The sequence below is a fragment of the Tribolium castaneum genome, chromosome 4 (genome assembly GCF_031307605.1).
Source record: "Tribolium castaneum strain GA2 chromosome 4, icTriCast1.1, whole genome shotgun sequence".
NCBI lineage: Eukaryota > Metazoa > Arthropoda > Insecta > Coleoptera > Tenebrionidae > Tribolium > Tribolium castaneum.
Genome location: NC_087397.1, coordinates 11,818,489 through 11,830,491, shown reverse-complemented (window position 1 = coordinate 11,830,491; position 12,003 = coordinate 11,818,489). Strand labels below are relative to the sequence as shown.

General features: G+C 32.9%; 1 protein-coding gene and 1 long non-coding RNA gene across 2 annotated transcripts in view; one reads left to right on the top strand and one right to left on the bottom strand.

Moving 5' to 3' along the window:
- The window catches only part of Sou (Souji), a 218,301-nt gene that overhangs the window by 24,259 nt on the left and 182,039 nt on the right, over positions 1-12,003 (top strand). The gene's annotated exons all lie outside the window — the stretch shown is intronic.
- On the bottom strand, positions 648-1,871 carry LOC135265928 (uncharacterized). Its single transcript, XR_010333801.1, has 2 exons — positions 1,698-1,871; positions 648-1,649 (listed from the first exon to the last, which is right to left on the bottom strand). It is a non-coding gene; the product is annotated as an uncharacterized LOC135265928 (long non-coding RNA).

Below are 12,003 nucleotides of genomic sequence, written 5' to 3'. Positions count from 1 at the left end.
CAGACTATAGAAATAAAAGGTCCAAGAACTGAAGAACTCTGAGCTACTCCAATTTTTATTCAGATGATGTATGTCCATTTACAGTAACTACTATTTTGCGCTCTTACAGGAAGGATGATATACAATATAACATAAACCCAGTAACTAGGCGTACATACGTCATGCCGATATGTAATATTTTTTGGTGGAAGCAGAGTGCGACTTGTATTTGCCCAAGTTTCCGATTGGAGCGTCTTGTGAAAGCTCATTTTACCAAAGTTACTTAAAACACTAACATGGGTTTTAGGTTGCAAGTCGGTGTCGCCTTTCCAAGACGCAAACACTTCCTTTCAAAGAAAATATTCGTCGCCTGGAAAGATCGAGTGACAGCCGGTAAAGCTCGCCTCTTAAACCTGAAGCTTTTTTGCGGTTGTGGCCCCTTAATTGTATGCCTCTACCCACTTAATTAATCATTATAACAGTGCGGCGTGTTATAACGACTCGCCATAAATTATGGAAGATGCGCCATCACCCTAAACGCTTGCATTTTACCAACTTTGCTGATTCAATACACGATTTTTGCAAAAAATGTCGCACGACTGCTGCGCTAAATTACAGCGTAATTATGACGAGATGTCGACCATGTACAAAAAATAAAATTTCACATACACAACTTAAATTTTATTTATGACTGCGCGACAAATGCGACATTGTAAAGAATAATTTATTTTGCGTTACCCGAATTCGACGATAATTTAATAACAGGACCAAGTTTCGCTCTAATACCGTAATTATGAAAAAGTCCGAGGGAAAAGAACGCGGAAAGTTAATTAAAAACTCATTTTCCTCAATCAATTATTGTTGTTGCGGCCGTCATAAACTTGAGACGAAAATATCCCTCCTTTTAGAGTTATAAAGAAGAAAATATTAAAATGTATAAAGCCCGAGTTTAATTGCGACATTAATTTTAGCAGTTTACTGGTGTTTAGTTCGTGTGCACCTGCGATAGCAGCGTTTATGTTTCTTTGAACGACCTGTCATACAGATTGCTAATTGAAAAGCTTCAACGGTTGAATTAGAACGCCGATAAATTAACTAAAAAGTTTTGACATGGAATCGATCCGAAACATTTGTCCGGTCGTGCTTTGCATAATTTTAATTATTTTGGCAATTAATTAAATCAACCTCAAAGAGCGCCAAAAAAAAACGAAAAATTGCTTAATTTAGGAGACAAGACGCAAAGTTCCAGTCATCTCGACAAAAAGCACTAATGATGATAGATAAGCGATGCAAGAGGGTGACTTTTTGCCCATCAAGACGCCGAACAAACTTCATTTGCATAAACGTTATGATTTGGCGAAATCCGAAAGCGCGTTTAATTATTCCAAAAATCCGTGTCTCCCCGCAAAGCTCACATTGTGCTGGAATTGCGCTCAAAAATTCCATTCCTATATTAATAAATTTTGGCCAACTGTTTGGCAAAGTCTCTTTAGTTGTAACGCCTCCATTGTGCCCCCGGCCTAAAAGAGGAGGGATGTCAAAAGCAGGACTCTGCATTGTTTCGCTTCGTTCGACGTATGAAATATCGCCACTTCACAAAGTGAAAATTGCTCTCATGAACAGGGGCTGAACGCTTGCCCGTTTGATCGGCTGGAACCGCAAAATTTTTTCTACGTGTAAAAAAATTAATTAAACATAACGAGACCAGAAGCAATTACGTTACACACGCGGCGATGTTAGACTGATTACGGAGACTTTGCTCGAATGAAAATTGCTGTTTAAGTCGGGCGTTTTGTATTCAGTGGTTGGACGCTTCGGACACTAATTACTCCCAGAGCGTTATGAGAGCTCGTGATTGTACACAAAATTGCCTAATGACAGATGATACAACGCATACATCAAAAAATGATTGGCGTTTGTGACCGATGACCAGCAGATTGTCGATAAAACAACTAATTGCATTTTAAAAATTATTGTTTAGCTCCAGAAGAAAATAACAGAAAAAATTAATAAAAGATTTTGCCTGGCGCCTCCACCATTTTTGCATGCAGCACTTGTGTGAAAAACAAAATAGTTATTTACCTAACGAGTTTAGAATGTGCAATTTTTCACATGAGCACTTTACATGAAGTTCAAATGTGGAAAATTGCACTTTCCAAACTCGTTGGGTATAATATTTTTTGTAACGAATATCTCAAAAAAAAATTTTTTTTGGATAATTTAGTTCTTTTTGCTGATGGGTTGGTAACAAGTCAAACAATTATCAAGTTGACATAAACTGTCACTTCTCATAAAAAAATATCGTTTCCATCTCAACGGTAGCGATACCAAACTTTTAAATGTCCCTAAAGTAAAAAACACCGCAGTGCAAAAAAGTCTATTTTCCACACACTGGAGATAACCGGAAAATAGCTATCTAAAAGCTATGAGTACAAAAGAGTTATTTACCTACCGAGTTTGGAAACTGCAATTTCCCACATGAGCACTTGGTTTGCTGCACGAACGCAGCGAGTGGGAAATTGCACTTTCCAAACTCGTTCGGTACAATATTTTTTGTAACGAATATCTTAAAAAAAATAAAATTTTTTTGGATAATTTAGTTCTTTTTGCTGATGGGTTGGTAACAAGTCAAACAATTATCAAATTGACATAAACTGTCACTTCTCATAAAAAAATATCGTTTCCATCTCAACGGTAGCGATACCAAACTTTTAAATGTCCTAAAGTAAAAAACACCGCAGTGCGAAAAAGTCTATTTTCCACACACTGGAGATAACCGGAAAATAGCTATCTAAAAGCTATGAGTACAAAAGAGTTATTTACCTACCGAGTTTGAAAACTGCAATTTCCCACATGAGCACTTGGTTTGCTGCACGAGCGCAGCAAGTGGGAAATTGCACTTTCCAAACTCGATACGTACAATATTTTTTGTAACGAATATCTCAAAAAAAATAAAAAAATTTTTTTGGATAATTTAGTTCTTTTTGCTGATGGGTTGGTAACAAGTCAAACAATTATCAAAATGACATAAACTGTCACTTCTCATAAAAAAATATCGTTTCCATCTCAACGGTAGCGATAACAAACTTTTAAATGTCCCTAAAGTAAAAAACACCGCAGTGCGAAAAAGTCTATTTTCCACACACTGGAGATAACCAGAAAAGAGCTATCTAAAAGCTATCAGTACAAAGGAGTTATTTACCTAACGAGTTTGGAAACTGCAATTTCTCACATGAGCACCTGGTTTGCTGCACAAGCGCAGCGAGTGGGAAATTGCACTTTACAAACTCGGTACGTACAATATTTTTTGTAACGAATATCTCAAAAAAAATAAAAAAAATTTTTGGATAATTTACTTCTTTTTGCTGATGGGTTGGTAACAAGTCAAACAATTATCAAATTGACATAAACTGTCACTTCTCATAAAAAAATATCGTTTCCATCTCAACGGTAGCGATACCAAACTTTTAAATGTCCCTAAAGTAAAAAACACCGCAATGCGAAAAAGTCTATTTTCCACACATTGGAAATAACCGGAAAATAGCTATCTAAAAGCTATGAGTACAAAACAGTTATTTACCTAACGAGTTTGGAAAGTGCAATTTCCCACATGAGCACTTGGTTTGCTGCACGAGCGCAGCAAGTGGGAAATTGCACTTTCCAAACTCGGTACGTACAATATTTTTTGTAACGAATATCTCAAAAAAAAATAAAAAAATTTTTTTGGATAATTTAGTTCTTTTTGCTGATGGGTTGGTAACAAGTCAAACAATTATCAAAATGACATAAACTGTCACTTTTCATAAAAAAATATCGTTTCCATCTCAACGGTAGCGATACCAAACTTTTAATTGTCCCTAAAGTAAAAAACACCGCAATGCGAAAAAGTCTATTTTCCACACACTGGAGATAACCAGAAAATAGATATCTAAAAGCTATGAGTACAAAACAGTTATTTACCTAACGAGTTTGGAAAGTGCAATTTCCCACATGAGCACTTGGTTTGCTGCACGAGCGTAGCGAGTGGGAAATTGCTTTCCAAACAAGTTAGGTACAATATTTTTTGTAAGAAATCTCTCAAAAAAATAATATTTTTTATAATTTAGTGTTTTTTGCTATTAGGTTGGTAACAGGACAAACAATCAAAAATTTGACAAAAACTGTCACTTATCGAAAAAAAAATAACCGTTTATATCTCAACGATAGCGATACCAACCTATTAAATGTCCCTAGCCATTGTTGTAAAGTAAAAACACCGCATATCTAAACGTTATGAGTACAAAAAAAAATTCTGCATTAAATTCGTCCCGAACGTGTTGCTTATCGTTCGATTAAAATTCCTTGAGGAATATTTCGGATTCGCGCCGATTGAAATGACTGACAGTCAACATGACGTCTGCTTTACCCGTCCATACATCTGCATATTTCTCCATTGTTTCGGTATTAATCCGTCCAGAGAACAGCTCTCAGTTTAATCATTTGCTGAAGATGGTGTTGCGATATTGCGTCTGAAATGAGCGTCTGTACGTTTTGCTGATTATGATGAGTGCTTCCTGAAACCGAAGACAATGTGTTCACCGCAATAAGAACATCTTAATACGGCTTATGCGCACATCGGCTATTTGACTGAGGTTTTATGCTAATGAAAGCCGGATTGTCCTCTTTGTGTTTCCTGGAGTTTTGCTCAAATATTTAGTCACGATTTTGAGTATTGCCGAGGTGCTTCAACTACTTTTCAGACATTACGACCCTTTTTTCAGCACTTGATTTTGACTACATTAAAAAATTGCCGAGTAAAGAAATTGTGGAGAACTGTTAGCGACCGGATTGTAGGAAACTTACATAACACGGCATTATTGAAAGCTTTTCTTAAAATTCGAAAAATGTAAATCTTTCACACCTTTTTTATTTTTCCTTTAATCCTAAATTGATTTGTTGTATCCTAAATAAGTTTTAAACATCCTACAGTTGTGTTTAACCTTCCTAATTTAAATCAGATACTTTTGTCAATCTTTTTATTAGTACGTGTATTTAATTGAAAAACAATAGATACTCTAGTTTTTTAATTTAATACTTATTTTACATCTATAGTTATTTATTTACCGAGTTTGAGTGTAAATCGGACGCTTTATTGCCAAATGGATTTTTAAACGTCGAGTGATTACGAGGTGAAAAAACGAAAACGAGGTCAATACAATATTTTATTCTTCGAATTAGACTTATCAAGGCTAAAATTGCTTTTTAGTTGTTAAAAATAATTTGACGTTGAGAATGACGAACAGTTGGTAAAACTTTCTTACACATGAGAAAAAACTTAAATTTTGACAGTGTTAAAGAATAAAAGGTTTTTTTGTTTCTCTGGCTTCCAGCATTTCAGCTTTTCAGTTTCTTAATTTCCCCATAATATGTATTTCATAGAGGTTGTGGTAGCGAACTGACAGAGAAATAAAAGACTCTTGAAATGTACCCACTGAGTTAAGATAATGAAATACATAAGCCTGCATTTTTTTCTCTAAAATTTACTTACTTGACATTTTAACATTAATAAATTTTGAGGACAAAGATACATAGAAATATTAGTATTATTATTAATAATTTGTTTACTGTTTTTTTATCTTACTATTTTATTATAATTTTTTAAAAACAAACAGTGGACTCAAAAGTCATTTTATTACAACGTCTATAAACAATTTTTTTTAATAGTAAACATAACATCAGTCATTTTTGATAATGTCAGTTCGCTACCAGATTTGGAATAAGCTCCATTATTCATTCCATCAATTTTTCAGTTTTTTGTGGTTTTACTATCTTATCTTATTTTAATGTTCTTATTTTGCAATTTAATAGTTTTTTAATTATCACTCTTTTAGAACTACAAAACTTTAATTTTACAGTTTTTTTGTATTTCAGTTTTTAAGTTTTTTAGCTTTTCAGTTTCTTAGTGTACTGGTGTTTTAATCTGACTTTAATATTTCAATTTATTAGAGTTTCTCTTTTTCAGTTATATAGTTTTTTGTTTTCAGTTTTTCAGTCGCTTATTTCTTCAGAATTTCGGTCTCATATTTTTAGTTTTTTGCGTTGTTTTGTCCGTGTTTGAACTTTTAATTTTTGAAAATATGTATACTCTAAATTAAATTATTTTTTAATTTTAAACAATTTTTGTATTAGCTTTGATTTTGGAATAAAAATAAACAATTGCAGTGTTTGGCAATTGTTAATTTTAATTAAAAAAAATATTTATATTAATTATTATAACTTGCAATTTTTAATTTTTCCAAACCGACAGTGTACATTTTAATTGAGAAAGTCTTGCTGTTATAAGATTCTTAAGTTTTGTGTAATAAATTAAAAGAAACGTGTTTTCATCAAACAAAAAACAAATTCTTTCAAAAACTAAACAGAATCGACCCTTTTATTCGCACCTAAGGCGAAATTCCGTTCTGCGAGAAAAACCGGCTCTAAAACCGCTTTACTGGTGTCTCATATGTACCAGGAATGAGAAATTGACGAATAAAAATATAAAAATCACTTACTACTTGTTTATCTGGTACACAAAAATTGCAAGACAATGGAAACGTTTGTCATTACTCATTGGATATTGTATATCGGAGGGACATTGCATTCCCAACTGTAAAACAGACCAAACAAATGCGATTAAAACTGCAAAAAATTGTTGTTCGACTATAAACTCAAAAATGTACCAAATTAAATCGAAAGTTTCTATATCTTTTTAGTTATTAACTAACTACAATTCAATAATCTTTGAGAAGCAAAAACAAAAAATTGGGTGATTTATTTAATTTTTTATAGTTATTTACCTAACGAGTTTGAAAAGTACAATTTTCTACAAGAACACTTTGTTTGCTACACGAGCGCAGCAAGTGCTGCATGAACTGCGAATGTGGGAAATTACTTTACAAACAAGCTAGGTATAATATCTTTTGTAACGAATACCTGAAAAATTTTTTTTTGATAACTTAGTTCTTTTTGCTGATGGGTTGGTAACAGGTCAAACAATTATCAAATTGACAAGAACTGTCCTTTAACATAAAAAAGTATTGTTTCCATTTCAACGGTAGCAATACCAACCTATTAGCCATTGTTGCAAAGTAAAAAACACTGTAATGTAGTAATGTCCTTTTCCAACACGCTGGTGTAGCGTGTGAGAGATAGCTATCTAAAAGCTGTGAGTACAAAAAAATATTTTCATAAAGCAGAGATGACTGATTTTACTACTAGTATGTATTTCCATACAGTGAGTTTATTTTCTAGTTTGAGATGAATTCTTTCAGAAAAACAACTAATTTTACATCACCAAATTTAGAACAATATTTAGGTTTAACAGTTAATTAACTTTGTTATAGTTTTTGTAATAGAATTATTTGCAATAAAATTTGTTTTTATTTTTCCTGAAACAGAAATTAATAATAAATGTATCCTAAATTATTATTCTGATTTTTTTGACACTTAAATAATTTTTTTAACTTTCTAAAAATCCAGTCTCTAAATATTATGTAAAATTGTAAATGAGTCCTAGAGCAACTTGCAGAAATGGCCTAACTATAAAATTATGTGCTCGGTCTCGTCGGAGATCCTCGTTTTATTCCCAAACGTCATAGTTTATTCCTCATAAACCTCGTACTTCAAGTGAAATCACTTAACCTTATAGTTATAGTGCAGATATCGATGTTAAAAATATTGCGGCATAATTTACAATTTTTGTCAAAATTTGATCCAGCATAAGTGCCACTTCTCGGCGCTTTATAGTTTCATAAAATTATAACTCCCATAAAACAGTTGTTAATTTTTGTTTACGGCGACGTATGAATTGATGTGCGACCCCTTTTAATACCGTTTTTCTAACTCCCATTAATTTTGATCGGACCTTTTGATTTTTTCCTCTATTCCAAACACGGCATCTGCGGAAGGACGTGCCAAGGATATTTCATTCCGCACTTTATATTGATATATTTTTGAGCCGTGAAATCGACACTGTGACAGCTAATATTTCAGCGGCGAAATTGATAAAACTCCAATATTAAACAAAACCGAAATTATCGCACCTTTAGCTCCGAGTTTTAATTAAGGGAAGTGTTTTTTGTTTTAATTAAGCAACAATTTATGCTTTATTATTTCGCACTACTTTGCCGAACATACGTGAAGTTTAACAACCTGTCAGGAGCAGGCCGCAATATCAGGAATTTATGTGGGGTCTAATGCGGGCATAAAATACACGAAATAATCGCGCAAGTTTGATGGGCTTCAAGATAGACCAAATTCAGTGCGTAAGTGAAGTTGAATAAATTGTGCGGTTTTGTTTGTAATAACGCGTCAGGCAATCAATTCCGGCTTGAATTAATGGTTTTGGTATCCACAGTATCATAAATAATTAACAAATCATTAATAGATGTTTTGATGTGGAATGGACGTATGCCTTCACCAGATGCTGACCTGTGGGCGGCTGGTCTCCATTTCGCATCAATCAAAAGCAACGCCAGTTTGTGATAGCGAACAAGATTCGCAAAATTGAAGCCTGCCAATGACATTTGCAAATATAAATAATCGCTGCGTGTGGTTTACGGCCCTGGGGCCGTTTATGTACTGACTAAGTGAGTGTGACATCTCGGAGGTTTATTACGAATCGATTGAGATAAAAACTTAGACCCGAGTTAGTTTTGCCATAAATTCCCGGTTTGATTTCCTCCGAATTGAAATATGAGTGTGAAATTTGGGCCGTGTCGCTGTTTAAGAAACGTAAGGATGGGTATTGTGTGAAGCCATATAAAACAGTTTCCAGGTCTGGCTTGAAATCAAAATCGATATTTTTGTCTCGTGAAAGCCGCGCCGAGGCTTACATGAAACAAAACGGCAAAACGAACTCTTAAATTCGGGTTTCCTTAAGACAACACACAATCCCCGAAATCCGATCGAAAAGAGATCGGGGAGTGCGGGAAAATTTCCCAGTCATTTCCCCTACAATCATCACCGTCTCATTACACTGTTGCCGGCCGGAATGCGGGGTCAAGCATTTTTCAGGTCGCAACTAATCACAGTGTGAAAATGTTTGCATATGGTGGTGGTTAGACTGCGCCGCTGTCGCAATATCCGGGTCTATTGCTGGTCAATATTTCGTCTTTGTGATATTGAATTGGAAAAGCTTCAGACGGGGCTTATTGAAAGACCCGAATGTTAGGCAAACGCACGTTAAGTACACTGGTCTGTATGCACGGAAAATGAATTTTTGGTGTAGTGGTGATGGGGTTTTTCGGACAATCGATCAACCGACATTCTTGCCAATAGAGCGTGAAGTAAAAGCGTGACTCGCGGAGCAATTTAGTGAGAAAGTTACGTAAATTCGCGGTGCGAATTATGAGACGACTGAATGAAAATCGGGACGAAAAATACGGGCTTATTAAGAGGCTACCTGTCGAGAATTTCAACACGAAAGGAGTAATAAGTAATCACAAGGCATCTCAAATAAGAACATGTTGTCGATTTTTCAAAAAAAAAGCATAAACATAGCTTGATTAATTTATTAACTTAGTTCTTCGCAACGTAAAAGAGACATCTCTTTGGTTTTTACCTAGATCGAAGTCTAAGGGCTCTTGGGTCATCAAAAGTCATAAATCATTCTGCAGTTCGACTCAACCGAAATAAAACTGTTACGAAAAACAAATCCTATCTCAAACCACACATTGTAAAATATTATTAGAAATATTGGATATTAGAAATTTACTTATTATTCAGACGTGTCCTAAAAGATATAATAAAATTTGAAGAACTGAATTGAAGATGAAAAGTGTGGTCGAATTATTTTATAAGAAAAACCATTTCTAGCTCCTAGTGGAGATGACTCTACAAGGTGATTGAAATAAAATTACCGTTTGTTGGCAGAAATATTATTACCTACACCACAGGTTTTCCAGGATGTATGTACATTATTTGAAGAAATCGGGAATTTTGTATAACAGAATACAGCGTTGGGCAAAAGTATGGAACCAAGAGTTTCGTGCCTAAATTATGCACTTTACGAAAAATCTAATTAGTACATGATCAACTACTTTAAAAATGTGATCATTTTTGTAAATATTTTTTTCGAATTTTTTTTTAGTTTTCGAGTAATTAATAGTTATTTTTTTAACGAGTTTGAGTGTAAATCGGACGTTTTATTTCACGAGTGGATAATCAAACCTCGAGTGAAAACGAGTGGTTTATCATCCACGAGGTGAAATAAGTGAACCGATTAACACAAAAACCAGTTGAAGACAACATTTTATTCTTCGAATTAGACTCAACAAGGCTTAAAATTGCTTAAAATCTGTTAAAAATAATCTGACGTTTCGTATTGAGAAATGCCAAACAGTTGTCAAAACTGTCTTACACAGGAGAAAAATCCGAAATTCTGACAGTGTCGAAGAATAAATAATATTATAAATGATTATAAGAAACGCATCATTATTTTGACTTTAATGTCAAATGACTGTCATTTCGATCACGTGTGATATACAACGTTTTATCTTACAGATGCATTAAAAAAATACAAGAAATTCAAGTAAATTAGTTTTCGTAGTGATGTGTTGCTTTAGTTATGAAATAAACAATCTCATTGTTTTCTAATTTTTCCCAAATTTACTCACTTGTGAGTAAAAGTGACAGCTTTACCTATTTTGTGAAAGAAATTTGATTTCTCTCACCGAAAACAATGGTATAATATATGTACATAAAAAAACTGCACCTGTAAGATAAAAACTATTTTTTTCAAATGGCTTCCTACTACGGCGATTTTCGGGTAGAAGATAATGTTTTACAAATTAATTTTTATTTAATAATTTTGTTTTTGAACCAGTGGTTTTTTAAAAATAAATTAATTAAGTTGTGTTCCGAGCTCATTATACGACGGTATTCCGAATTTCACCGAAGATGTTGTATTTATGGATCTTTTTATTCTAGTAATTTGATTCGTCAAAATTTTCATAAATATGAATACAACCACTTCGGCCAGCTTTGAAAAATCTTCGCAATGAGCTCAGAGCACAACTTTAATAATTTATTTTCAGAAAACCACTGATTTAAAATAGTATTATTAAAGTATAAGTGGATATTAAGGTCTTTAAAACACGCGCTAAGAAATAGAGCAAGTGTTTTAAAAATTCGTTATCCACGAATATTTTATGTTATTTTTTTATTGGTAAATAAATAAATATAATAAGTATAAATATAATATTAATATTCACAGAAAAAAATGATTACCAATAAAAATACAATATTATTGAATTAGAATTAAGTTATAGAGTCTTTTACCAAAAAAATCATTGTAGAAAAGTACCGTTTGAAAAAAAAATATAACTCGAAAACTGAAAAGAATTTCGAAAAATTGTATTCTTGAAAGATGATTACACTTTTAAAGTACTTGATGTACTTGATGAAAAATGTAATGAAAAAAATTGTTTTTTGTAAGATCCATAGTTTAGGCACAAAACGCATGGTTCCATACTTTTGCCAATCTCAAAAGTTGACAAAAAAATGAATATTGAAAAAATAAAAAAAATAAACATTTCCAATTTTTGAAATTAGAAACTTCTTATTTTAAAGCAGTTCTTCCAAAAGTTATCGAGCCTATAAAGAGAAGAAATTTACCCCAGCAACATTTTTATCTAAGTAAATAAATTACCTACTTACAAATATTTAGTTTTATTTACCCAATATTTTTTTTCTATTTAAAAAAATTATTCATTAATTTTGTATAATTAAAAAAAAGATCTATGATGATTTGTAGATTTTCCATGTAGATAATTTGATAAGAAATTTTTTTCTACTCTTTTTTGTTAATAAATTGTCCATAATAAACTATTAGTTTGTTGAATAGCTTTATTGCTACATAATAACTAGCACGTATTTTTCATTGCGTAACAGTTCGAACTTCAGCAATACGTTCACACGATGTTTTCGCATTTCAGTTAATTGTTAGAAATATCACAGGAAACATTTAGACAACACTTTATTTAATTACTTTTGGAAAGGCAC